The sequence below is a fragment of the Anser anser genome, assembly GCF_964211835.1.
Source record: "Anser anser genome assembly, chromosome: 4".
NCBI classification, from domain to species: Eukaryota; Metazoa; Chordata; class Aves; order Anseriformes; family Anatidae; genus Anser; species Anser anser.
The window spans coordinates 30,093,717-30,121,568 of record NC_139724.1 but is presented as its reverse complement, the minus strand read 5'-3'; the positions used below and the strand labels follow the sequence as shown (position 1 = coordinate 30,121,568).

At 33.1% G+C, this 27,852-nt stretch overlaps 1 long non-coding RNA gene across 1 annotated transcript in view; it reads right to left on the bottom strand.

The window, feature by feature from the left end:
• The window catches only part of LOC310898705, a 200,121-nt gene that overhangs the window by 97,007 nt on the left and 75,262 nt on the right, over window positions 1–27,852 (bottom strand). Inside the window, exons 5-8 of the long non-coding RNA XR_014583567.1 lie at window positions 26,067–26,224; window positions 21,220–21,297; window positions 2,693–2,859; window positions 101–233 (exon numbers count right to left, since the gene is read on the bottom strand). This is a non-coding gene — a long non-coding RNA (uncharacterized lncRNA). The remainder of the gene's footprint in view (window positions 1–100; window positions 234–2,692; window positions 2,860–21,219; window positions 21,298–26,066; window positions 26,225–27,852) is intronic.

Sequence of the window (27,852 nt, the reverse complement as noted above, 5' to 3'; positions counted from 1 at the left end):
GACAGAAATTAGAAGCATTAAGACATTTGATCTAAACATCACAGCTCAGAGTAAGAAAGAGAATCACACTTCAGTAAAATCTAGGATGGACTTTAAATACCTTTTCCCTCCAGTTTCTTCTTTTCATTTTCCTGAGATTTTTTTTTATACATTCCTCCACTTTCACCAAAACACAAGGAAGTTGATAACTTTTCTTCACAGTTTTCATGAACAAAGTGAACAATCAGTGCTCCCTTATCAAAAAAAAACCAACAACAAACACACATGAAAACTCTCGAAAAATCCACAGTTACTATATCTTTTTTTCCTAATTGATAATCTTAAACACTTGCTGTAATTTTCTGAAGGAAAAGAATATTCTTTTTAGCACATATGGGAGCAAGGGGACATTTTTATTTGTTGTTACTATTATAGTACTTTTATCTGCTTTTTTTTTTTTGTGTAATGATTTTTGTATGTCAGGATCAAATTCTGCAAGGGATTTGGGAGGTTCATCCTAGATATGCTGAGTGGCTGTCTATACTTGACATGAATAGAAGAGTTAGCAGCTATTGAGAATGGCTTCCAGCTCTCAAATGATGGAAATTTGGGAGGTTATAGGTCATGTCTTAAAAATTATGCCTATGTTGTCCTTATGAAGTAAGAACTGTAAGGTGGGAGGCAGATAAGGAAAAAAACAACACACAAACATCTCAATTCAAAAAGTACTTACACATGCATGCTTTACATTAATCCCACTGTTTTACTGGCCTTTAATGGAACTCAAACCACATGGCTGCAGAAACAAACTGGATTCAGAATAACTTTGTTATTCTTATTCTCTGTAGGATTGTATTTTCTTAGTTTATAATTAAAAGTTTATGCTTTCTGAAATTAGTATTTCTGACATGTTTGGTCTTTGTTTACATTTCTGGTTTGCAGGGTCAGTTTTAGTTCTTTTTTTGCTGGAGTGCTTTTAATCCGCAGGCAAAATGTTTCTATGAGTCATTTAGCCTTTGCAAATGATTTTCTGGTCCTAATGAGTAAGTAGTTTCACTGAGATGTGAGATGAGTTTTTCCACATTAAACTCGATATGAATGCATTCCTATAGACTGTGTGTTTCTGCCACGATTCTTCTGCCATTACCCCACACAGTTTTGGATTTCTATTTTTCAGTATGCTTGTTCTTTGCTAATTTTAAGCTATGCCTGATATGAGCTCACTCCAGGAAGACAATCACCAGAAGTAAATGCTACCTTGCTTCTGCAAGCATCCACATCTTTTACAGCCTAAGGGAGGCATATTTTACATTAATCTACTACCCTTGTTCCATGTTCCCTGTCTCCTTTGCCTCCATTATAAACCATTCTACATCAATCCAAGTAATTGAAAACTATATGGGAATTGAATTTGTAAATCAGAAACAAAAAGGGTAACGCTTTTTATGAAGGTTGCAGTCATATCAAAACTCTTTGTCCTCTTCTCTTGCTCACTTTCTAAACCTCAGTTGCTGAGACTAGCATATCATTCACTGAAAGCCAGATCATACATGTAAGAAGAAAAATGCAATATAACTTTAAACCTCCTAGATATATCTGGAGAAGAGATGTATATATCATTAAACATTTTGTCAGTTCAAAACTCACAATAGTCTTCATATCAATTGTTAGTAGTGATTAGAGATTTTCATGCTGAATGTTACACACCAAACTTAGGTCAATCCAGTCAGTAACAGCTTGCTTACAGAAGGTGACAAGAAGGACAGAGAAGTTTATTGCTAATGCACAGAACTACTAGTAGGGAAACCAGAACTCTTTTCATAAACTTTTTATATGACATTAAGTAACAGATGTATGTCACCATCTATGAAACTAGAATAATTACTGTTTCCTTTTCATGCGTTTTAAGGAAGGTTTGTCCTCAAACTAAAAAAAATATATAAATAAATACGAAACAAAACACAAAGGAAATTGCAGAAAATATTTTTCAGACAGTTACTAATAACCAAACATATGATAAAGAGAGAGAGAGATTATATTTTCTCTGGTTTTCATTTGCAGTGTATTTTACTTTTTTTAAATGTACAAATGTACTTCTTGGATTTTTTTTTCCTTTTTTTTTCCTTTGCTATGATCTTTCAAATCTTACATGTTCATTGATAATAAGAAAAGTATTGAAGCAATCCTCTGTTTCTTAAGTATTAAGACAATCCTACATTCTTAAAGCCTTTTCATGATCTACACTTCTATTGTTATGCCTCAATTCTTAGGTCACATTTGTGAAACATAATTCATTGATCTTTTTCCTTACATTTTATTTTAGCCATATCTGGATATAATGCTAGCAAGAATTCTGTTTCCAGACTTCTCTACTTGCAATAGTGCTTTGCAGATCTTCTAGTATTGGTCCTCTCCAGGAAGAAGAGTTAAATTAGTTCTAATGATGATTATAAAATGACCGCATGGCATGAAATTTACCAAATATAATTGTGGGTGGTGACATTTCAAGGCTTGAAAGTTAAACTTTTTTCTTCCCTTTCTAAAAGTAAACAAAGTAAAAACTTTGTTCAACATATATATAAGGCTTTTGTGATCCACAAAACTATTTAGAGAAGTTATTTTAGTTAAAAATGAAAAAAAATCCTAACAAAAACAATAGACTATCTTCATTTTAGTTTGACATTGTCACATCTAACTGTAGCATGAAACTCACCTGAAACAGTCAAATGGGACTGCTCTAGCTCTTGATTATTGCTGCTACAATCTGGTCTAGGATATGACGTCAACGTCCAGGACCCCACAGCTTTGAGCTAACTGCAGCAATGGTAACAGCTGTATTTCTTCCATCTTCAAAGCCAGCTATGTGGAATACAAGACTACCTAAGTATGGAAAAACATAACCATCATGTAAGATTTTGTAGGACAGGGAGGAGAGTTTCACTTAGTTTCATTATTTGTCAAGAGAGACCTTACATATATTAATTCTGTCCACTTTTGTTATGACAGACAGGTTACATAAATATGAGACAGTATGAACAATTGGCTTTCCTGGTGTGACAGGCTACACATTACACATCCATAATTACCTTGGACTTGTAAAAGGGAGAGACAACTGTGGACTACTAATAGTATACCATTAACGATGAAGCTCACGTGAATGAATGTGCTTGCCAAATTTCTACTCCTTCAGACAATTAATACAAGATGCTTAGGAAGCAGGTGGTCAGGCATCTAAAAGTCAAATCAGAATCTCTCTTATGGTCCATAGGGAACAGTTACTGGCAACAGAATTGAAGGAGATTAACATGTTGTTGACAGCCTATTCAATCTTCTCTATCATTTATTTAAAAGAAGTAATTATTCTCTGCAAGACACCTGACTTACCTTTCTATCCTTCTAGTGAAATTCTGCCTGAGAGAAGACCTACAAGTGTTTTCTGTCACATTGAGTTTAGACATATCTGAAGCACAAGAAGCCACAATACTGGTGTTCTCAGTATCTAAAGAGACATTTGGGGAAATGCTAGTCCTTGCCAGCATGCCTGTCAGGAGTTAGGAATGTTGTGTTCTTTTATTCAGCTTAACTTCACTTTTTTAACCTGGAGAATGCTATTGTATTCCCTTTTATTATAGACTAGATAAGCAAACTTAATGGGAAGTTAGCCCAGTGATGGGTTTAGTCACTTTGAAATTTTACCCGTCTTTGCAACTCATATATTTTGTTGCTTTTCACATGAAGCCTTTCAGTTTGTTTTCTGTCAGTAGGGCACACTATACTGCTGTGTACTGTAGATATAACACTATCTGACTGCTTAAACAGAACCTTTATCATTTGTCATATGGTGCTTTTTTGTGCCTCATAAAAAGGCACCATTTTCTTCTAGTCTCTTCCATGGTGTCACAAAAATAGCCTTATGGATAGTATATCAGCAACTCCAGGAGATGCTGCTGGGCTCCTGAAAAACTTGGACAGGTGGAAACATTCTGATATTTCTTTTTCTTGTTGCATTTCACAAGAACATTCCCTTGTTCTGGAGTAAGTATTTGAGAATACTGTCCTGATTTTTCTGCCCCATAAACTGATAGGGATTAACCCTGACATGCACTCAGGTCTTTTGCTGAATAGGAGTTCAACAAAAAAAGTCCCTTTATACACCCAAGCCCTTGGCAAATTTAAGATGGACTAAAAATCTCAGACCACAACAGTTTGTGCCCTCACTGTGCATAGATTTGTTATAGCATTTTGAGAAAGCACAATCAGATACTGTACTGAGATTCATATAGACAGAATTCCCGAGGGATATTTTGCCTTCCTTAAACTATACTTAGAAACAATATTCTAGGCCACAACATCTAAAAAAGATGGTAATCCTAGAGGACGTTGAATCTTTAGAATAAGATTTATTCTGTTGCCCTTTGATGAAGGACAAATTTGTGTATGCTATCAAACAGTAGATAATTATAAAACTGTATCAAAATACTTCATACAGACACTGAAACTACTTTCCTTTGATTTTAGGTATTCAGAAATGCTACATTTTTGTTGTTGTTTATAAGAAAGAGATAGCAAAGTATACTAAAAGTAGAATTAAATTTATTCCTGATTTTTTTTTTTTTAAACCTTGAAAACTTCAGAGTTTAGAAACCAGGCAGGATTTTTCTCTATGTGAAGATTGGTCTACATAATTCCCATGAACAGATAACTTTTAAATAATATTAGACCACAGAGAAAATGGCTCAACTACAAACATCTAATGAGTATTATCAATGAGAAAGTATAGCATTTGATCAATCAATGTCTCTGCTCTATATGAACTCTATTTTGCATTGGTAATTAACACATACAGATCAACTTAGATTAATGTAATATATTCCAATCAGGCAAGCAGCTGAAGAAAGTGACTCTCAGCTGTTCATATGGTCCAATTTGTGTTTTTTTTGTTTGTGTTTTTTGTTGTTGTTTTTCTAAAATACTGATATTTATAATTGTTGATCATCATTATAAAATGATGTTTGTAATACTTTGGTGCAATAAAGGTAGTTTTGAAATCGGTTCATTCTTCCTTTGATGTTCATAGACATTGATGCTCATAAGACAGGACTCCGGTCATTTTATGATTTTTTTCATTTAACTATTGGCAACTTTTTGAGCACATTGCACAAGAAAGCATTTACGAACAATACTAAGATAATCTTGCATTGCTGAAAGGATGAAATAGAAATTCATAAAACCCACACAGCACTAGATACCTGGAGAGCAATTTGTTAATATTTGGATGGGTTGTAAGAAAGTCTATTGTCTCAGTTTGATATCTCTAATCCTCTAGACAAAGGAGTCCTAAGTGTAAACAAAAGTTTCTAACAGTTTGGGCTTTTTTTTTCTTCTTCTTTTCTACAGATGGAAGAAATGACTATTCTTTCCCCCAAGCTCAGTCGACAGCTCTGATGGTTTGATGTCAATTTACACTATGTAAAACAAGGGAATCTGCACTTTATTTCTATGTACAAGAAGGTAATCTCCTCCTTGAAATCATGAATTATTTTTTTTTCTTTTTGTTATCATAATAAAGATATTTTTCTCGCTTTGTTCTATGATATGATATGAATGTATGTTTACACCAAACTTATGAAATGGACTGCTGTATACCTATTGATGCACTGGAGATCAAAGATGGAACCCACAAAACTGACAGAAATCCCATGTATTATTCTTGGCTTTTCTTTTGTGAATTGTGAATATTCTGACAAATTCTACCACTGATCATACGTTAACAGACAGCAATTTTTACTATTAATATAATCAATCTCAAAGACATAATTAGCCTTATATGTCCTTTTAAGGAAGTTTAAAGATGACAAATTTTGTAGGAGATACCATTCAAATTTGTGCTCAAGCTCGGTATTGTCTCAGACTTTCAAATTGCCCTCTTCCACTTATTTGTCGTAAATAGAGTATTCTTATCCCCAAATGCAAAAATTTCCCCTCATCTTTCATGAAATTCTACATGTACCTAGCATAATACAATAGTGTGTGAAAAGACTTGGTTCATTGAAGAACATAAATTATAATTAACTTTACAGTCTGATACAGCTTGTCTTTCTACTTTAGTTTCCAATTTTGTACACTGTAGTTGTCTGTTTGACTTCAGCCTACTTTTGATCTAAGAATCTCAAAAAATAGTCAATTACAGATGACTCACAAAGTGCTTTTGAGGTAATTAACTAAGAATTCTTATTGAGACCTATATGCAGATTATAATGATTGACACTAAGCAAAATCTTAAATTAATGTGTGAACCTCCACAGACTTCCTCATAGGTATAACCATATTTACATGCAGATCCTCAAATGACTTCAAAGTTGTTCATAAGTAAGCCTTTACAAATCTTACCCCTGCTTGCCAAAATATCCTTCCTAATCTCCTAATTTTTTTATTTACGAGCAAAACACTTGGAATCATTTGACACTAAATAGGGAATATGTGATGGCAATAATTACCATCATTTTGAAAATGTTGAATATGAAGTAGGAAGACCTAAAATTTCATAATTCAAATCACATTGACTGATCCTGAAAGAACACACATTTTTTTTTCCCTGATCAGTGTATTTCAGTACGGATCCCTACCTTGGTTTCCTTGGTTTTCCCTGTTTTCGTATACAGACTTGCATAAAAATTTCTGAGCTTATACCAAAACAGAAATAACAAAAAAGATTTTTTTTTTTTTTTTATGTTTAAGGAAGATAAAGGCTCTTCAAAGTACACAGTCCCGTATACACTTCTTTAATTAGTCACCAATTCTACTAAATCCTTTCCAAAACAATTAAACTCTGTTATAAAACCAGGCAAGATTTTTCTTTCATTCCTCGTATTCTGATAACAAACTGCATTTTCTTTTGCAGGCTAACTTAAATAGTAGGACGTTTGTATCCCTCTGTTCTGGTATCTATATTTTCTTAGCCGTTTTTCCCCTCACTACTCTTAACTATCATCTCCTTCTTCCACTATGATATATTTATAGACCATCCAGCTTTTAACAATACTGTTAGCCAAGCTTTTACAGATTCCTATTAGTAAATACATTACTCATTTCCATGTTGATCTTGAAGGTAAAGATATCTCTTCCTTACAGTTAGACCAAATTTAGACTACTCACTTTTTAAAATGGATGATTCAGTATTTCACAGAACAATGCTAACTGACCAATCCTTCCAAAGGCTGCATAATCCCCCCTTCATTTTTTTTTTTACAAGTGATTTACATCTGTGACTTCAAGTAACCTGTGACTAACTTAGAGAACTGAAACATTTTTTTCATTTCTACTTGTAGCCTCTCCATTGTGTAACACAAACTGTTGCTAAATGTACGTTTTGAACTCTGAACTACTGAATTTTATTGTTTCTATTACCTTAATGCTTAAGAATGCTTAAGAAATCTGTCTTATTGTATCTCAGTCCTCCTCTGTACTATCAGCTTTATCGCATCAGCAAATTTCCACTGCCAAGCATTACAATGCATCAATGAAAAATATTAAACAGGATTTGTGCTAATACTTATGCTTGAATTTCACTACCATCCTCCTAAAAATCCAACAATTGTCCAGCCAACATAACATCCTTAACCATCTTGTGTTGCTGTCTTTCTCCTTATGGTATTATATCAAATGTTTTGCTGAAATTACATTAAAGCTATTGAATTTCCCTGTCTAGACAATCAATCAGTTGTTTTATCAAAGGCATGTACAAGGTTAGTCTGACACAATCTACTTTTGATAAACTGATGCAGTATTTTCAACATTTATTCATTTACAACCTTGTCCCAAATACTTACTTTAGGTATTTATTCATAAGTCTTGAATACTATCGAGAATAGACTAATCAGCCTGCAGTTGCTTTTTTATAAGCTAGGTACTATATTTTCCTGTCATATGATGCTATGCCAACTTGGCAGTTTCATTACAAACTCCTGCTACTAACTGTTGATTTCACAAACCAGCTGTTTTGAATTTCTGAGACTAAGAACATCCAGTCTCTACACTATTCAAACAGACACTTTTTTTGTCACCTTTCCCTAAAACACATTTGAATCAAACTGATTCTTTTATCCATCAAATAACGAATGAGGATTCATTGTTTGCTCTAGCAGTAATATGCAGTGAATGCCCCCGTCCTCCATTTTAATTTATTTCTCCCTTTGCTGACCAGAGAATCTACTTCATCAGCTGGAGACATAACTTTTAAACACTCTTCCTTAGTCTGTTTCCCAGTATTTAAATGCGATTCCACTGCTGACAGCTGAAGGAATAAGAAGGCAAATTAATCAGCCTAACATATACCTCCAGTACACTGGCAAAATAAATAAATAAATAAAAATCTAAAAATAGATATTTTTTGCAGCCCATAGAATTCAGACTATAACTTCACTTCCTCCCCCCCCCCCCCCCCCCTTTTTTTAATTGTGGTTGTTTTGAAGTACCTTTGTAAAAATGCAATATGGCAGACTCATTTTTTCTAAAAAACTGTCATTCCTACAAACAAGGCTTTAATGCTCTTTCGTTTTGTTATATAGTGATGCTGTTCCATAACTTCTTTAATATAAGGGTGGAGTTCAAATGAGTATATTCTACTTTTTAGAACTCAAATGTATCCACTGAGTACACTGAGTAGTTCATTTGTTAGGGCTCCATAGTAAAGTGCAACCGTGCTGTGCTTTTTTTTTTTTTTGCATGATATTGTAATGATAGCTTCTATTTTTATTACAGGGTGAGCTGTATTTTGACAATCTGAGGAACAAATGCTTTGATTCAATAATCTTCAAAAAATGTTGTTGTTATTGCTTTTAAGATCCAATAAAACAACAAAAAAATTCTTTTGGCAGAATGACCCTATGGTCTTCAGTATTTGCAATTCCATTTTCACGTTAAAAATTTGAGGATTCCAGCCTAGGCAATTTAACCTGGTTGCTTTATAACTACAACTTCCATTTTAAATTCTAAGTTCATGAACATGAAAGGAAGCATAGTTCCTGTTCACATAATGTCCTAAACATACCTGAGCTTCAGTATCGTCAAAGCTAATATGTGCAATCTTGTTTCAAGAGACTTCATATCAATAAATATGTCACAAATGCTGCCTTGTTAATGTTGAATTACCTTAATTGAGTTGGCATCTGATTCTGTTAATCAACATTCATCTTATCTTAGTTGAAGTAGTTTAACCTGAGTTCAATTAAATTCATTTTCAGGCTCATTCTTAGAAAATTACATCCACAATTATACTTTGCACAGGAATATCTATATTGTCAAGAATGAGAACTGTGATATTTCAATTTCTGTATATGCCCCCAAATAAAAGTTACATCTGATTTCCCTAACTGTTCTCTTATAATTAAGATTTTGGACCCAAGCATTTAACCTACTTCACCATTTTTCTCTATTGATTGTATTTTCCTAACAGGGATTAATAAGGAATACATGCTCATTCTCTCTTCTCTTAAAAAAGAGGGAGAAAGAGCAAGTGAAGCCATCAGGCAGAAAGTTCAAAGCAATCTAAGGGAAGGTAGATACCTAACTTAACTATGGCGTGATTTTTGCTACAGGATGTTCTGGATACTGAAATTTACATGGCCTGAAAAAGTAACAGGACAAATACCTGGAGAAAAGATAGATCAGTGGTTATTAAATATATATATACCACTTCTTGCTGAAAAATACCCTGAACTTTGGAAGCTAGGTTAGAATTCCTGGGAAGTATCACTTCACATTTAGCCTGTTTTTGTTCCCTGTTCTAGACATATGTAACTGGCTGTTGTTTGCTGCTGAAGAGAGGTCACTTGGCTTAAGATGTATTTGATCTATACTTACATATCATTATACATATTTGTATGTTCTAACTGTTCAGATATTCAGAATTATAATCCTGTTCAATGACATACAAAGACATTCATCACTTGCACAATGTTTAAACCAGCACAACCCAGTAATATCAGGGAAGTCCTCTCCTGACTACATTATTGTAAATGATGAAGGAACTGCAGGAACAGTAAGTGATAAAGGAACAGCACCTTCAGGAACAGGTGCTGTCTGCAATAGACATGAACGAAAAAGTGCAAAGACGTGATCCTTTCTGTGGTCCACTCTTTTCTCTGGCTGGCCTCTGTTGTTCATGTCTATTAGTAATCACCATCTGTGTCAGTATAAGTTACTTTAAGGAGCAAAATAACTCAGTATTTTTTCCAGTAAGAAAATTGCTATGAGTCCATACTGTGGTAATGCCATTGAATTCAGACAGGTCCTACATAAATACAAAACATGTCAATAAATTTTGCAGTCACATCTCTTGATATATTTCATCTGCTGTAGCTTTTATTCTGTTTTCAATTTTTTAAAGAAATTGATCCAAAAGTATATACTGCAGCTGTCAAACTACTTCTGTTGAGATTTAAAACCTATAAAAAATATTTTAATTACAGTATGTTCCGATATATGAGGAAATACATTAAACTATGACTCTGGTGTCTATGTTCAATGTTTTCATATAATTTTTGATTCACGAGACACAGATATACTTGGTTTAATTCTCTATATTTTACTGGGTAAGAATTTGACATTCTTTAATGGGAAATATAATATTAGAATATGTTATATTAGCTTCAGATGTTTGCTATGGGGTAATATTTATTGATAGCTACATATTCACTATGTTGCATATACATTCACTATGTTATTAATGTATTTTTAAATCTCTTGCTTGCTTTAGAGATGGGAAGTTATTTCTTATTCAGTTCATTGCTTGCTGTCAAAGAAGCAGCACAGACTGTTCCTAGGGTTTTCTTTCTTTATTTTTTATTACTCGTTTCCAACAGAAGTCACTTATGTTTTTCCATAGGTATGAAAGCAAGGCCAAAACTGTAAACTCTATATTCAAATACTAACCTCAGGATGTAAGAGAAGCTTAGCTCACATTAATTGTTAAGAAATACGTGCTTTCACTGTTTTCTTTGTTTATTCTCTTTTGTAGCATGTCTTGGAGACATTAAAATAATCTTAAACAGTACAATAGACAATAGACAATAGAACTGACATTCTGTGAATATACAAAAGTGAAAGTTGCAGAAGATGCCTTTCTTGGAATAATAAAGTCTAGCAGTTTTTATTTTTATCCTAGCAAACTCATTTCTCAGGTCAATTTCCAAGTTGAGTGAAACAGTGGTTAAAAGAAACTCTTAGTTTCACTAGCTGCTCCATTCAAGAATATTTCCTGTTAACACGCGAAAGACTTATAAGATCTTTAAAAGCAGTTCAGTAACTAAATTTGACTGAAATCAGTCTGCTAATTGCCTGAGTTCCTTTGATAGTCTGTTTTGGGGCTGGGATGGGTTATTCACAAAGGATAATTTTAACTCAGCTTCCTGAGGCTTTTTCTACTAGTAACAGAATGAGAGATGTTCTTTTAAAAGACAAATTGGAGCACAAAATCACCCTCTGGTAAAGGCTTTCCACTTCCCTAAGTACAGATGAAGCCTGGCAGATGCGAAGACCACAGAAATAAGAGGGTTTTGAAAATCTGAATGTTTGTTAACTTCGGCAATTTTCTTTCTATATAGTTTAAGCAAGGTAACGTTCTATAGTAGGAATAATAGATACTCGCTAAATAATATTCATGTATTGAACAAAAGATGTTAAGACCTATCACTTAGAATTTAATATCTCTCTTTCAAAGTAAGTCTCATATCTTCTCCTGAATGAAAATAAGAAGATACTTCAATAATTCAAGACCTCAGTTATTCAGGGAGGCTAGATCTATTTAACTGCTAAAGCACTGGTGACAAGGATGGCTATGTCTGTTTTCTCATATCCTGCTTTTCTGTCCTGCCTTGACAAGCCCATGCATGACTTCTTTCAAAATGATACCGTGAATATGAAAACTATTGTTCTTCTGATCACAAATTAATTCCTACTATCAGGAAAGAAGTTTGGCTGGTACAACAGCTAATAAAAATATATCAAACAATTTATCTACTTGAATATTCTGTATTGTTACTGCAGGTATAGCCTGAAGTTGCTGTTCCAAATCTGAAAATAAAGCTTAGATGAAAATACTTAGCTGAAATATACAGGAGCTCATCTCAGTGAATCTACCACAATGCTACTAAATGAACCTTATGTTTGCTGATATAAATAATTTTGGCTTAATGTAATGAATTTTTGACAGCAATAATATATGTATATGTACATATCATTTTTAATCTGTCCCAGGACAGAACCTTCAAACTTCCTGTAACAGGAAATTCAAAGGAAAAGAACCACCACTATTCTGAAATAGAGATGTGATATTTCCAGGGCCTAGGATTTGAGTCAGTATTATGACCCAAATATATGGACTAGAAAATATTTCAAACCATGGCCTCTGATGAAATATTTTTGGTTTGTCAAACTATATTCTGAAACAAAATCCTTTTTGGGAACTTGTTTCATGTTCTTGTTGTACATCTACAACATTATTTCAGTTTAGAAAACTATAAATCATAAGCTTTTATCACTTAGAGAAAAAAGATTTTATAGGGCTATATTATTTGCTAACCACACAGGCACAGAGAAAAAAAAAAGGCACTAGCAATACAGACCTTGAATATTCAGTTCTGTCTACATCTATCTTCATACCTATTATACCTTTTCTAAAGAAGGAAACCTATAGTCACACATGCATACATGAAACCTGTTTGCTCTGCACAGCTTTGGACCTCTTTTCTGGAAATACGTGGTTTTAGCATTTTAAATGTCAAAATGAATACTTTTCATCCACAATGGTACAAGAACACCTACTTCTAAACAAAGTGACTTGCTATGGTAAGTTATAATAAAATGAAAACTACAGAAAATACCTACCATAAATAAATATCTACCATATACATTAACAAACAAAACCAACCAACCACAAAATCTTAAGACATATTACTTGATTTACCTTACAAATGTTCAAAAGTTAGTAGGGACTAATGTTTGTATCTTGGGATCTGTAAATGGTTGAAACGGTAGATTGAACTGAGTCTCCATGATAGATGTTTCTAGGTGATGATACTAAACAAAACAAAACAAACAGACCAAAAAAAAAAAAGCTACCTACCTGATAGATCTTTGTTAGATGTTCTAATATACCTAATACTGCTGTATCTATACATTGCAGTTTTCAGGTCTTTCTAATTCTGCTTTGGTAAATATCAGTGCATTTTTGAAGTAACATAAGGAGAATACTTTCAAACCCATTACCGCAACTGGTTAGTTCAGAAAACCATCAGCTGTTGCATTAACTATCCAGACTTCTCCCTCAACAGTGATCACATTCTTGTAAACAACTTTCAATTATGTGGAAAATCTGAGAAAACTAGTGACTGGGAATGGAATTTCCTTTTCACATAGGGAAACAAAGATTTCTCTGAAGTTGATAGCTCTAACAGATATATTTTATGTGCTAAATATGAGGATGTTAACAAAGAAATTGAATGCTCAAATTAAATAATGACTATACTGTGACCTATAAGAGAAATACAGGATATTGGTGTTGATTTTTTACTTTTATGCAATTAGATGACAGCATGTTACAATGAAAATAATTTTCACAGAAATAAAGTATTTGGTTAAGTCAGTTTTCAATAAGCATAAATCTGATAGTGTAACTTTAAGAAAAACATTGCATTTTAGTCCACTTGCAAAATCTCCATTGTTAATTAATAACACTAAAACTTTTAGCTAGGAGTTTCAAGGGTAAAGCAAATGTTCAGTGACATTGACTGTGGTACAAAATAATCTTGGTAGTGCCCTCCAGATTTTCATTCTGTGTTGAATTATGACACTGGTGTGTGTAAAAATAAAATATGAAAATAAATATCAAGGCTTGGATAGTAAAACAAGATTAATAATTCCCTAGGATTTCAAAGAATTACAAAGAACTCTTTTAAAGCATTACATAATGTGGGCCATTGAACAATATATATCTGGCAATAACTCTGTCTGAAATAGAACATATATTCAGAGATATATTTAATTTTAATTTATGATATTTTATCTGGTTATTGAGAATCTATTAGTTTTTCTTTTTAATGATTCTATTCTGTTATTAACATTAAATCATAATATTAGCATTAATATTTGCTTTTTTTTTTTTTTTTTCCTGAACATATCCAGCATCAGCTTCTGAGGAACAGAATCTGGAATGTCTTTGCCTGGGTAAAGACATTTCATTCTAACAAAGATGGATTTTAGATGTAAATGACAGTTGATTATAACATTATCTTAAATTTAATTTTAATAAGCTAAAGTTGGTAATTGTAGAAGAACTCTAGAATATTTTTCCAATCTTTTCTTTTTTCTTTCTTTTTTTTTTTTTTGTTTTAACTGCAGACATCAAAACATTCATGATATAGCATGACAATAGAATTGCAAATTATTGACTTTTCTGATTCAAGTATTTTACTGTTTATTCAAGAATCATATAAGCTACTTTCTAACCATTGCATTCCTCAGGTGTTCTCTAATTTTCCAGCCATTGGGATGCCTAAGAATGCTTCCAAAAATTGGACAAAAATATATGAGTTGCAATATTCAACCATATGTTTGTGATCCTGATTTTCTTTATATTGATTCATATGGTACAATGAGCTGACTAAAACCAGATTCACCTGTAGAATTTATTTTTCCTTTATCTTGTACTTCAGCACTAACATTTTAAAACTATAATGTTTTATGGTATACAATTAATTAAAGCATGGACTAAATCACTGAACATAGTCCTCATTTTTACCTGGTTCAGACTTGAATTAATCTAGTTCTCCTAAACACTTCCTTTCTTTTCAGAACTTTCTGCAACACACAGGCTGCCAAACATTGTGTATGCTTAAAATAATGGAGATTTCCTTTTTAAAATATTATAGTGGCCTTTAATGTGTATGGATATATACTTCTGAAACTTTTTGTCCCATCTCTTTACATACAAATGAAACAGAAATTTAACTGCTATATATACATTATATATATTCTACTTTTTTCAGATGTACATACAATCTTTGAGCTGTCTGCAGATGAGTTTAGAAGTGGTAAGAACGCATTCACAGTACAAGACTTCAAAATATGACTTTAATATTAGTCTAATATAGTGAGATAGAATAATATTCTGAGGCTCTCTCTACTAATTCCAAATTTTAAATAATTTCCTAAAAGATTTCACTACCCATACTGAAATAACCATCAAAACTAACAATTGACAGCACCAAATTATTTTTCGTCACATGTATACTAAGCAATAAAATAAAAAAATATCAAGAAGTAAACAAATAGTAAGCAAATATGCCATTCATCAATAGGTCCTCCTATTTTGACAAAATTGGTTTCCAAAAAAGGACTAAACACTAAAGGGAAGACTTAAGTCACTCCCCTCCTTTCAAAACCCAAAAGAACTCAATCTTACACAAACTGCCCGAGCAAAGCTAAGATGCATCTTATAGCATTCGTTGTTAGTAATTCTAAATATAAGGTAGTTGCAAAAGGTTAAATGTCTTCAATATTTCATAATAGGAGATTCATAGATGTAGTAATGGCATCTTTAACTTGGGGCAAAGGGGTATCAGTGTAAGAAGTACAGTTAAAATGTCACAGGTTTACACCTCCTAGCCCTACACTAACGCTCTTTGTTCATGCTTATTTCTAAGACGTCAAGAGCAAAATTATATCCTACAGCCATTTACTAATGTAAAAGCCTTTAAAAACTGTGCATTTGGTTCGTAATATCATTTATATATCAAAAATGACGTATACCACACTAAGTAGTTCTACAGAGAATCATTAATGTTATCAAGAATTAAAGCTTAAACTTCTGCTGTTGCTAGATAAAGAATAAGTGAAAGGGAATAAACCAAAGAGCTATGTGTGTCCTGAAACGGAAACCATAATTTACCACTTAAAGAGATCATAGAGAGCATGAACCAAAACAGCAGAGCTGGTGATGTAACCTCAAAAGTAACTGAAGAGCATCTTCCCTAAAATTGAGGCATAGGAAGAACCACCATGCATAATAGCAGGATCGAAATGTTAATAACAGTACTGTAGGCTTGGAAGAAAATGCATGCTACAGTCTACATGTTTTCTGAAATTTCAAGTGCACATCTTGGAAAGGTAAAATGAGCATCTTTCCCAGTTACAGAGAACACAAAAATGAGTCTTCTCTGGATACCTGAAGGCTTCTTTCAGCAATCTATACACTCAGTCCTGAAACCGATGCCAAGCTACCTTGCTGAGCTTAAATTTAACATCTATGTCAAGAATGAGAAATGAGCTGACAAGATTTAGCTTCTACAAATTGCATTTATAGGCTGTGAATAAGTAATCTAGCATGTTCTTGATTGATTACAATTTGAAAAATTGCAATATAAAAGTGACAATTTCTTCAACTATAATTCCTTGTTTGGACACTTGTCAGGAAAAGTGATTACCATGGAAATAATAGAGCATCTGAACACATATCACCTTTGTGTTTAGGCTTTTCTCTGTAGTGTAGATCCCTTAATATTTATGTCATTCATAGTGATTAAGTTATACGGCATGATTTTTGTATACATGTATAGGTGCACACATGTATGTGTGCAAGTATATATATATATATGTACTTAACACATCTGTGGTTTCCCACTGATTCTTCAGTTTCTTAGAAATCTAAAAAACATCAAAAAGGAGAGAGGAATCGTCTCATTTCCTCTCAATTATCTCGTTCTTTCCTTCTATCAACTAGAAATACTACAGAGAACCTTTGAATGTTGCAAAATTCCTGTACTTTTGAAAGTACAGGAAGACTAAAAAGATGTCAAAGAAATAATTAGGGTCAGAAAAAGAGAAGATTATTATTTGTTAGTTTGTTTTTTCTTAATTTGCAAATACACTCCTAAGTAAAATAAGTAAAAACTAAAACTATTGCTATATATATATATATATAATTTTTTTTTTGTATAACATTGTAAGGCCAAGAAAGGGTGAAAAAATCCTAAATGTTCAGAATACATTCTCAAAATATGTAATAATATTAATAGGAAAAACAAAAAAAAAATTGGTGCAAGCATATTTGTTTTACTGTGTTTTTCATCTCAAATAAAAGGAAGCATAAACAAAATGTTCCCTGGCTTCCCTGATGATTCCAATGTGATACAATAAATAAATAAATAAATAAGGATTTGAGTGGTCTTGAGGTTGGAAATATACTACAGTACAGCTACTGTTTATTAGTAAAGCAAAGGTCTTGTTGGACATAGTTTTCTTTTGCAATATTATGTTTCAGCCTGGTTCTTTATTTACTGAAGGGCACTGGCTCACCATCATTTTAGTATAAATAGAGTGTAGTTCCTACTGTATCTTAACTAATGTATAGAATCTAAAACCTTTCAAAGTCTCAGATAATGCAATATATTCTCCCTTCCCAGAATTAAGAAAAAAGTAAAACCAACTCAGTGGCCTTAGCCTAAATAATTAGCTGTCCCTTGTCTATAGCACGTATTAATCAGGATTTTGATTCACCTTCACAGAAAACTGTTTTGATAGATACGACCTGTTAGACAATCAGAGAGAAAATAGAATATGCATTGTGTCAAGAGAACACTAGCTGTGAAAGAGTCTTTACTTGTCATCTAAGCATTATTTCTTTGGCACATTCACTCCTTATTCAGCTGTACTGAAAAAGGATAGAGCCATACACTTTTTGTCTCTGGGCCTTTTCTTCTGGTAAAGAACTGTAGTAGTCATGATTTCAGGAACATCTGTTTGCATGACTGCTGTCTTGGCAGCGAAGAGACTTTGTCCAGTAGAATGCCAACACATTCAATATGCTGTTAATGGGATGTTCACACCTATAGTCACTCAGTCATGAAGTTCCTGAACCCCAAGACATTTCAGCAACTTTTATTCAACTAGGTAATATCTTAAGAAAGTTTCCTGTTCTCATCCTCTGCCTCTTCTGATTTTTACTGATTAGCAAGAAACTACATGAAATGGGAATTACTTCTTTACCACACATGTTCTGTATTCTAATTTCAGAAAGGCATTTTAGTTCACAAATTTAGCTTGTTTGCCTTTAGCTAGCATTGTTTTTCCTCCTGTATTCATGACTGCTAAACACTATCAATATCTAGCTGAAGTAGTTAATAAAATAAACAGTAAAAAATTAGCAATGTCTTCTTGAAAAAAAGATCTTTGTAAAGCCCTGAAGGCATAATCATGACATAACTGTTATTATCTAACTACCTGGTTATTTAGTTTCACTATTGGTTGGCATAGGGAGATTTTTGGCATAGTGTTCAAAAGTCACAGTCTCTTCCTATATACGTAAAATCTCATAAATAACACAACATCAAAATGTCTCAAAAATAATTCAGAAAGAAACTAAGGATATATTTTGCCTTGCCCTCTAATGCTTGCATCCCAAAATTACAGACTCATTTCTTTCAGTGCTGCAATGAGAACACAGAATATACCCAGGAAACATTTTGATTGTCCCCTGCTCCATCAATAGTTCAAGTGCCACTACCAAAATTAAATAATGTGAGTTTATAAAAAGCATAGGAGACTTTCTCCAGCTGAAATTCCTAGTTATCTGAATCTGGCCTTTTTATACCGCTAACCCACTCTGCTTCCTCAGTCTGTCTTCCTAGCACAGTACAGTAATGATGAGAGAGAGAATATTTTCCAAAAACTCTCAGCACATGGAAAGCAATGTCAGTAACCACATTTTAATATGAATGAGTAGAAGTTGGTTCACAAACCGTTAACAGCTCCTGATTGGCACAGATAAGGTGGATTTTAAAAGAAAATTAAGTCTCTCATGTACATTTTCAAAAACTGGTGAAGATCACTACATTCTCTAGATTTATTGCTACTTACTACATTTTATAATAAAAAAATAGGACTTCAGGACTGAGAAATTAACATTTGAACAGAAGCCATTTTAATATATGGTAATCAAATAACTCTTATGGCAAGGACTGTTCTAGAAAAGAATGGCCAAAACCAATTATGCTATCCAACCATGCAATTATGTATCACTCAGAGTAATTTTGTTCTCTTATGAAAGCTTATATATTAGAAATATTTATAGGATGTTATGTTTCTTTTCTCTGTTTTATGAAAAAAATACTTCAGTATAATAAAATGATAATTGAACAAGAAACAAAAGAACTGGATTTACATTTTTTCAGTACATTGAAGTTGCTGGATGCACCTATATCACTATACAGAAAACAGTTTACTAAAGTAAGGATTGTTATCAATCTTTCTGCTAGTTAAGAGCCACCAGTTGTTTCAGGTCAGAATTATGAATATTTAATACTAAAGACAAGTGCTAATTGTGTTTGAGAAACACAGAATTGGATGCAGATCTTCTGCACAGCCGTTATGGGAATGTAAAACATTATTCTAATTGGGCAGTTATAAGTGCTGGGAAAGAGGAAAACCATGAAAAAGGGACAGATATTTTTCTCAGACATGGGAAAAATACATGCAAATACAAACAGTGGAAAAAGCATTTTTATCCACAGACTGCTTTATGTGTATCATCTGCATTGGAGCCCAGAGTTTCTCTAGGACAGAATGAGTTTTCAGGATCCATATTTTCAACAGCAAGAAAACACAAGAAGCCATGATGCTGAAAGCTGTCTGCAGCTTTACTGGATCATCTATTCATCATTATTGGCAAGGGCTGGATACTAAGACAGTCTTTAAATCGTTGCTGGGCTTTTTTTACACTGATAATAGTAAAAGGAGAGCTCAAGGGAGGTGCATATGACAGCATGGCAACCATTTATAACTACCAAAGGACCGACTTGGTGTTGGACAAAGGGCCTAATTTAAAAAAAAATAAAAAATAATAAATTGCCACTTCATGCTAGAAAATGGTTTCAGAAAAGATTTGGCCATAAATTGGTCAGTTTTTATTTATGTTTGAAAGTAAAAATTACCTCAGTAACCTATAAAACACCATCAGTCCTTTACATTTTCCCTACATAATAATGACAATGTAATTACTATTAGAAATGTTTTCTGGTTGTATGTATTCATATTTACAATATGGAAAGAAAGAACATAAACATGCACTCATAATACTAAGATCAAACATCTAAAGATCTTGTTATTTAACACAATTTGGGGACTGAAGGGACACAAGTGGGTATTAATTTTTAGAATGTTTCAATTGAAAGTTACTGGTATTAAGAATAACAACAATACTGGTTTTATTCATGTAGGCTTGCAAGCAAAAGCTATCTTAGCTGGTCACCATTTCTGAGTGCTTTAATTTTACATGGTTCCAACTTAAAGTGAAAGACTGGTATATAGGAGCCTAGTTACGTTCTTCACTTAGGTAAGTACCCTTTTGTATCAGTAAAAAGACCCTATTCAGACTTTCTGTGCCCTTACACTTGAAGAAACTTAATAATCCCCCATTATGGTCAGTTATACAACATTTTAAGTAGATCTGAAAACTGAAGATGCTACATCGTTATCTCAGAAAATGAAGACAGAAACCATAAATAATCTAACTGTAAGCACACTAAAAGACAAAAAATGTAAGCTAAAACACTCAGCCATAAAAAAGCAAATTTATAAACACTGAGATATTTCAAACTTTACATTTGAAATTTATTTTCTTAAAATTCTTAGATTCTCATGTCAAAATTGTTCTTTTACAAACTTTTCTATATTTTTAAGCCAAAAAATCTTGAGCTTTTATATTTTTAAGCAGTTGTCATAAAACCTATATACATAATAAATATAACTTTAATAAATATATATTTTTTAAATTGAGGGATAGAAAAATGTATTTATTTCATACAATTTTTCTCAGAATGGGTTCTTCGTCTTTTTTAATCGACTCCATGAGATCTTAATTGGATACCTACCTACTATAGCAAAGGAAGAAGCGGGAACTGTGTCCATTTAATTTTGTGTAAGACAGGTGTTTGGAAGACAGTCATGAATAATAATGTGAGAGGGCTTTACTCTTTTTTTTTCTCATTTTCTTTGGAAAACTGAAATGCAGGGGAATTCTTATATATCCCACTTACATTTAGACAGTGCACACTTTTACTACACAGCTTAATGCATCTGTGCAGAAGCCAAGCCTCTTTTACCTTTACTCGTTGTCAGAGTTTCCATTCTGATGAAGCTACAGAAATACAATGCCCAAAAGACATACCTCTGCATTGTAAAACTTACACATTCATCTTGGTTGCAAACGTTGACTTGTCTTGACTTTGGGATTCACTATGTCAGCAGCTCACATTGTATTTTACTCTGGAACAAAGCATCATATAAAGGCAAATGCAGCATAAAGGGAGCTGAATAAAAGCAAAATAGTTCACTGTTTTTCTGGTAATTTGGTCATGTCATTATTTTACATCATGCTGTAACCCCTCAAGTTTTTAGAAGAGCTTTTTCACTGAAACTCAGTGATAACAGAACACTAACACTGAGAAACACACCTTGAAACAGAAGGTTGATCTATTTTTGTTATTCAGCTGCAAATATAAAGAAATGAGAAATACTCCAAAAAACGTAGCGCATATTAATGATGTCTGTGTTCATATTTAAATATCAGATTTTCACAATGTACTTCAAACATAGGAACTCTTCTCAAACATACCCACTGGCTCCTTAATATGCCTCTTTCTGGCAAAGATCAGTTAAATTTTTGTTTGTTTATTTTAGTCTGTGCTTATAGAAATAAAGAATACAGACTGAGAATTGCAGTATCCAAAAACGCATTCCATTTTAAATGTTTCCATAACCATGGGTGAAAAGAAATCTCTCAACTGAGTATATTAATTTAACAGAGCTTCACTCTCAAAAAGCAAAACTAATGGATTAAGTCTGGCCATATAAAAAATACACTGTCAAACTACTGGCCAAATAGATTAGAACACCCTGAACACATGGAAAACATTAAAAAAGAAATAAAAATAAAATCTGAGGAAGGAGAGCAATAATATATTTGTCTAATTTATTCTATTACAATCACTGCCAGTCAGCTTTACTTTTGAATCAATTGGCAAAGTCATTCACTTCTCAGGCAGCCAGCATTCAATGTGTTATTCTGAATCAAAGAAACAAACAAAAACAGGTATGTGCCATGAAAAACAAGATAACACTCAAAATGACAAAAACATTTGTAATCATGGTCCGTATAAACAAGACCACTCATCAAATACTAATGCCAACAAGGGTAGCAGGACTTTAGATACTATAGGCAATTATAGTGGTCGTCTCAGAAAGACACAGAGGACTGCCTAAATTCTTTGTTCATGATTGATTGGAAATGCTAAGTTATTAAAACTGTAATCCCAGGGCAAATGTAGTTTATTCAGGGCATTACTTCTTTTTCACTTTTATCCTTCATCATATGTGACAGATACCTACACCACCTCTCCTCAGGCTTGAGCAAGATGAAGACATTAGTCTTCAATCCTTTTTTAAAGGTAATTTAGAGAGGTGAACAAGACTTACACAGAAAGAACCATAAGCTGGTGCAATAAAACTTGAAGAAATGCCCCAAAGCTTGGACAAAACAGCTATGTAGTTTCTACAATTTAATTGGTTCAGCTAAAGAAGATAGACTGCATTGCTTTTCTTTCTTCATTGAGTTGTGTCTTTAATTACCACTGCTCTTTAAATTGTATGAAAGCATGTCTCAAAACAAAACATGGTGGTTGGCCACTGCCTTGCCTAAAGCATCACGAGTGCATTTTTCGATGAAACAGACTGTAGCAGTACTTCAGAGAAAGACAGACATATAATAAATACTCATAACTTTGATGTAATTGGTTGATTGCTTCCTGTTTCAGAAAGTGAAGGGATCACATGGATGCATGATAACATACTTCAAAGTAATGCCCTTCAGGTTTAAACCTACACTCCAGATGAGGACAACACACTCTTGGACACCTTTTATAGAGGGATACTAGTGCACAGCAAGCTTGCGCAGTCTTAGTGCAGAACAGTTTACTTACTCCTGGAATATTTCCTAATCCATACTCCCTTATTATAAACCTCAAGAGACTAGATAATACATAATATCAATGCTAATCCTTTAAACACACCTTGTTAAAAGGTCTCTTAAAATTTAGTACAACTGAAACTAATATTTGCCATAGGTCTGTAATATGAATCTATAGAAATAGGTACAAAAATCTAAGATGTATAAAAAAAGCATACTCTAGAAGCTTTTTGAGTATTACATGAGATGTAATGCAATTTTCTATGACATGCTACAGGACATCTATCACATCCACAAAGGCTTTTTTCAAGAAATGATTAAATGAAGCAAGTATAGTAAAAAAGATCCCAATGGTTACGATTAGTATGAGTGGGAACTGCATGACTGATTCTTAACATACAGAAATTTAGTTATGATAAATGTTGGTCTACATCAACTTTTATTACTGTTTAGAAGAGTCTTGCTGTACAGAGACAGTACCCACCGAGAAGATTTAACTCCTTCCATAGCTGTAGATGAGGCAGAACAGTTGGGACCCATAACACAGATAAGAGAAGATGCTTATACTGGTATTAAACAACTTAACTCTCAAGTCCCTGCAAAGGAATCTACAGTAGTAAGATAGAAGTTGCTCCAATGAAGAAATGGGTGGAACTAGCAAAAGAAAAAAACAATTCAGAAGGCTAAAGAGCACTGAAATAAAGAAAATCCCAAGGTTTTAAGAAATTGAAACAGTTTGTCATATGAGTATATGGGCTGAATATAACACATAGAATTATATCTGAAAGGGTGTATAGAGATATAGCTCTGTTAGGTTTAACCACTGCAAATTGTCAATCTCACAGGAATTCACTATTGCAATTTAGAAGACAAGAGCACAAGAAAAGTTCTAACACTAAGTACATTTTTGAAACCACACGCCATAAAACTAATTATTTTTCCTCATTCTATCTACTACATATGTGGTAGACCAAACTCAGTTTTGTGGATTTGGATTTTGTGGGTTTTGGATTTTGTGGGTTTGTGATTATGACTTGCGTAAGAGTTATCAAAATGTTTGCTTTAATTAACTTTTATATTGCAGTGCAATTTGTCTTTTATCATCTTAGAGAATAAATGATAATCTGCTGTGGGGGACAAGTAACAACTATCTGCTAAAATATTCCCTATTTATAATGTATGAGAGATACTAACTGAAGTCCCTAAGGGAAAACTAGATAGAATTGCCTAATCATGGCATCATAACTAGGAAAATCTTAATAGAATATTGTATTAAAATATCAGTACAAACAGTTCTAATGGACAACTAGAGGAAGGGGGAGAACATAGGAAAAGCTGTCATTTAGTACAATGTTGTACATAGCTGACAATAAAGCTTTTTACTTTCAGATAAGAAGTTCACTGCAATGATATTTCTTCATTAGAGAGACACTGAAGAAGAGACACACAGCTAAATTTTACTGTTAATGTCCTTTGCAAAGGAAAAGACTGCGGAAGGTAAGGTAAAATCATTATTTGAAAAAAATAAAAAAAAATATATAAAAAAAGAGAAAAAGACTCCCAAAAGCAATTGTTTAGTTTTGTTTCATATGAGGTAATACATAGATAGCTCTACCTCTTCTACCAACAGCTGATCAGAATTACTGAGTTACAACTTATTATTTGCTGGAAGTGTTACTAGAAGAAATATTGTAAATAGAACTACTATTTTCCTTTCAAGCATGAAAATGTTTCTCATCAGATGTTGGGATAAAAGTGACAGAATTCTCTGGTCTTTAAATTATTCTTCAAATAGGCAGAAACATCTCTGTTAAAAAATCCTCCTGTTAGGAATATTTCACAAGTGAAAAGGGGTGAAACAGCTCTATCATTATTTCATGAGAGGAAAGGGCAGATCCTGAGGGAGAACCAAAAAATAAGAGCTCTTCTTATTTTGCGAATGAACAGAAAAAATGGTCAAAGTGTCAGGGTTTAATAGAAGAAAAAGTTTAATTGAGAGAAATGCTAACCTTCTTTCAGCTCTAATAATTTTGAAGGCATTTAGGCCTCCCTTAAATCTTTCTCTGCTCTAAAATGGCTGAGTTCAGCATGAGCAAGCAGGGTACTATGGTTCTTCTTTTTACATCAGTTCAATCAAAGCTGCACTTTTACAGAAGCAAAAATTTAATTAAGAAAAAAAAAATTTGCTCCTCCTTTCAGTTAGACAAAATGTCAGAATCCTTTCAGTTTGAAAAAACTGGGAACTGTTCTCAAAATGTCACCTAAGATGTCTGAATTCCTGGAAACAGCCTGAGAAATGTTATACATCCAAATTATCTTGACTTGGATTTTTTTCTGTTAGTGTCTCTTTTCTCGTTCCTGTGCACACTGGCTGCACTAATGATGTGAACTGCTGGATCTCTAACTTTAGTATTACTCATGCATTAGGCATTAGTCAAAATGTCACCGTAAACAGATGCTAGAGAAAGAGGCAAACTATGTATTATGTCCTCTCTATTTTCCTTTTGACTGTGGAACTAGAGGGGTGGGAGTTATTGATTAGTTTTATGTTTATACCTATATTGTTTACTTTGGTGCTTGCTAGAGGCAAAACACTAATCTTCTGGCTGAAAAATTTTGTCTGTTTCAGGATATTGTGATGACACATTGCTAAATCCTTATAAATATGCTTGTATGTGTACACTGAAACAGCTGCAGAGCATGTCTTTTCAGCATTCAGAGATCAACACCTGTCAATATTGAAGTGTTACTTGTTAGATGTCTTGCACTTCTTAGAAATACTGTATCTACTACTGTAAACAGTTTACTCCATAAATAATAATGAAAAAGCCCCCACTCTCAGAAATGAGAAAAATACCCTCTTTAAATACAATATATTTATCTTAAATAAGAGGAAACGTCAAAGTTACCACAGAGCAACACGAGAGGCTGAAGTCAAAATAAACTAGAGGAAAAGAGTTAGAACACTTTAACCATAAAAACAAACAAACAAAAATTCTTCCTTGTACTTTCCTGAAGGCAAGTTAAAAATAACACATCTTCCAGGCCAGACTTTTTCAGCATTTCTTACCTGCTCTTACTCATCTGTGTGCATGATGGCAAATGTATGGTTTCACTGTCCCAGAAAGATATGATTTGCAGTATTTTGTTGTGTACTGCTCATCAGCTGCACATACCACTTCTGGAATAAACCCACCTCTGAGAAGGTAGTCCCGACAGCAGGAGAATCTGAGGCACAGGAAAGAGCCCAGAAGAGAGAAAGCTGATCATATACACCAGCAGAGCTCTTTCTCTGTTTACAAGAGTAAACAAATAAATAAATAATCTTGATTTAGTGATTAAAAGATACGACCTCCATCTTTTCCTTGTTAGCTAAAACATACCAAGCATTCACAATGAAGTTGCTTACTTTATACATCTATTAAACATGTATCTTATTTAATTACAAAATAATATACCTATGATTTTCTATGCAAACATAAATGTTTATAACATCTCTATGATTATCATACACATACGTTTATGGATACAAAAACACAGAGACCAGAAATCGTTTTAAAAGTACAGATTTAAAAAGGGGGAAAAAAAAGAAGAGTTAGATTTCACCTATTAAGTTTAAAGTCCTATATCCTTCACTGCAAAAAGTCCTGTTTGGACAAACTAAAATACTTTTAAGAAAAAAAAATATTTTTTTCTTCCTACAAACAGAAGAAACAAATTCTGATGTTGCTGTTTTCTTTTCTCCTGCTGGCAGGATCTCTGCAGACATCACTGCATCTCTGCTGCCTACAGGTGAATAATGAGGTAAGCCTTCCCCCCAGATGACATTACAGATGTTGAGGAGACTGTCCACTGTTTTTCATAGAGTTTAGTATCAAACTATCACTCAGTGATCTATCTGCAAAACACGATGCTAACTGAATGCAAGTGGGTTTGCATTCAGCACTACGTAAACAGTAATTTTCACCTTTGCATATTGAATATACTTTGCTACTTTGTTTATATTGCATTTAGTTCCTGGATTACATTAATACACTGAATGATTTTCTCGCACCACGCCATACAGCTATAGATCTAGTAATATTTCATTTAAATATGCTTAAAGTTAACTTGGAATCTGAAAATAATTTTTATTAGTTTAATTGGAACTCCAGTGAGTTTTCGAAACAACTATTCCATGAGTGTTCTTCTTGAGATTGTTCCTATGACACTATACAGAAATCACATGAACTGAAAGATTTTTGCATGCCTTGTCCTCCTACTATTTTTACATATTCATGTGGGTTGTGCATTTTTCCTGCCCGCGAAAAAGATGAAGTTAAACATTCTTCACAGGAAGACTAAAAATTGAATTCACCAAATGACCATTGATTTCAGACAGTTACCTATGTGATTTTTACAGACGAAATTTAAGATTTTGTAATAAATATGATACATTTTAAAATAAATAAATAAAATGGTAAATAAATAATAAATGTAAAAAAAATAAACAAAAATTATAATAATTTTTCCGTGTTTCTGACAAAATTCATATTTGTCAAAAGAGGTTTAGTATTTAATAGAGACTTAAACTCTAATTGATAAGATGTGGTCTGAATTGATTTAAATGGTAAAATGAATGTGACAGCAAAGTGAAAGCAGTGAAAAGTAGCGTAGAAAATGATATCAATAACTATTTGTGAAACAGACCACTGTAAGAACATAGAAACGGTCACATCAGAGTTCAATATGTTATAGTCAGGACCAGATGATTTGGAGAAAAGTTAACTTTCTGAAAGCTTCATCTTTCACAGTAGGTCTTAGTCCCTATCACTTTTGTAATCACCATACATACCGAGGTAAGACTTTTTTCATTA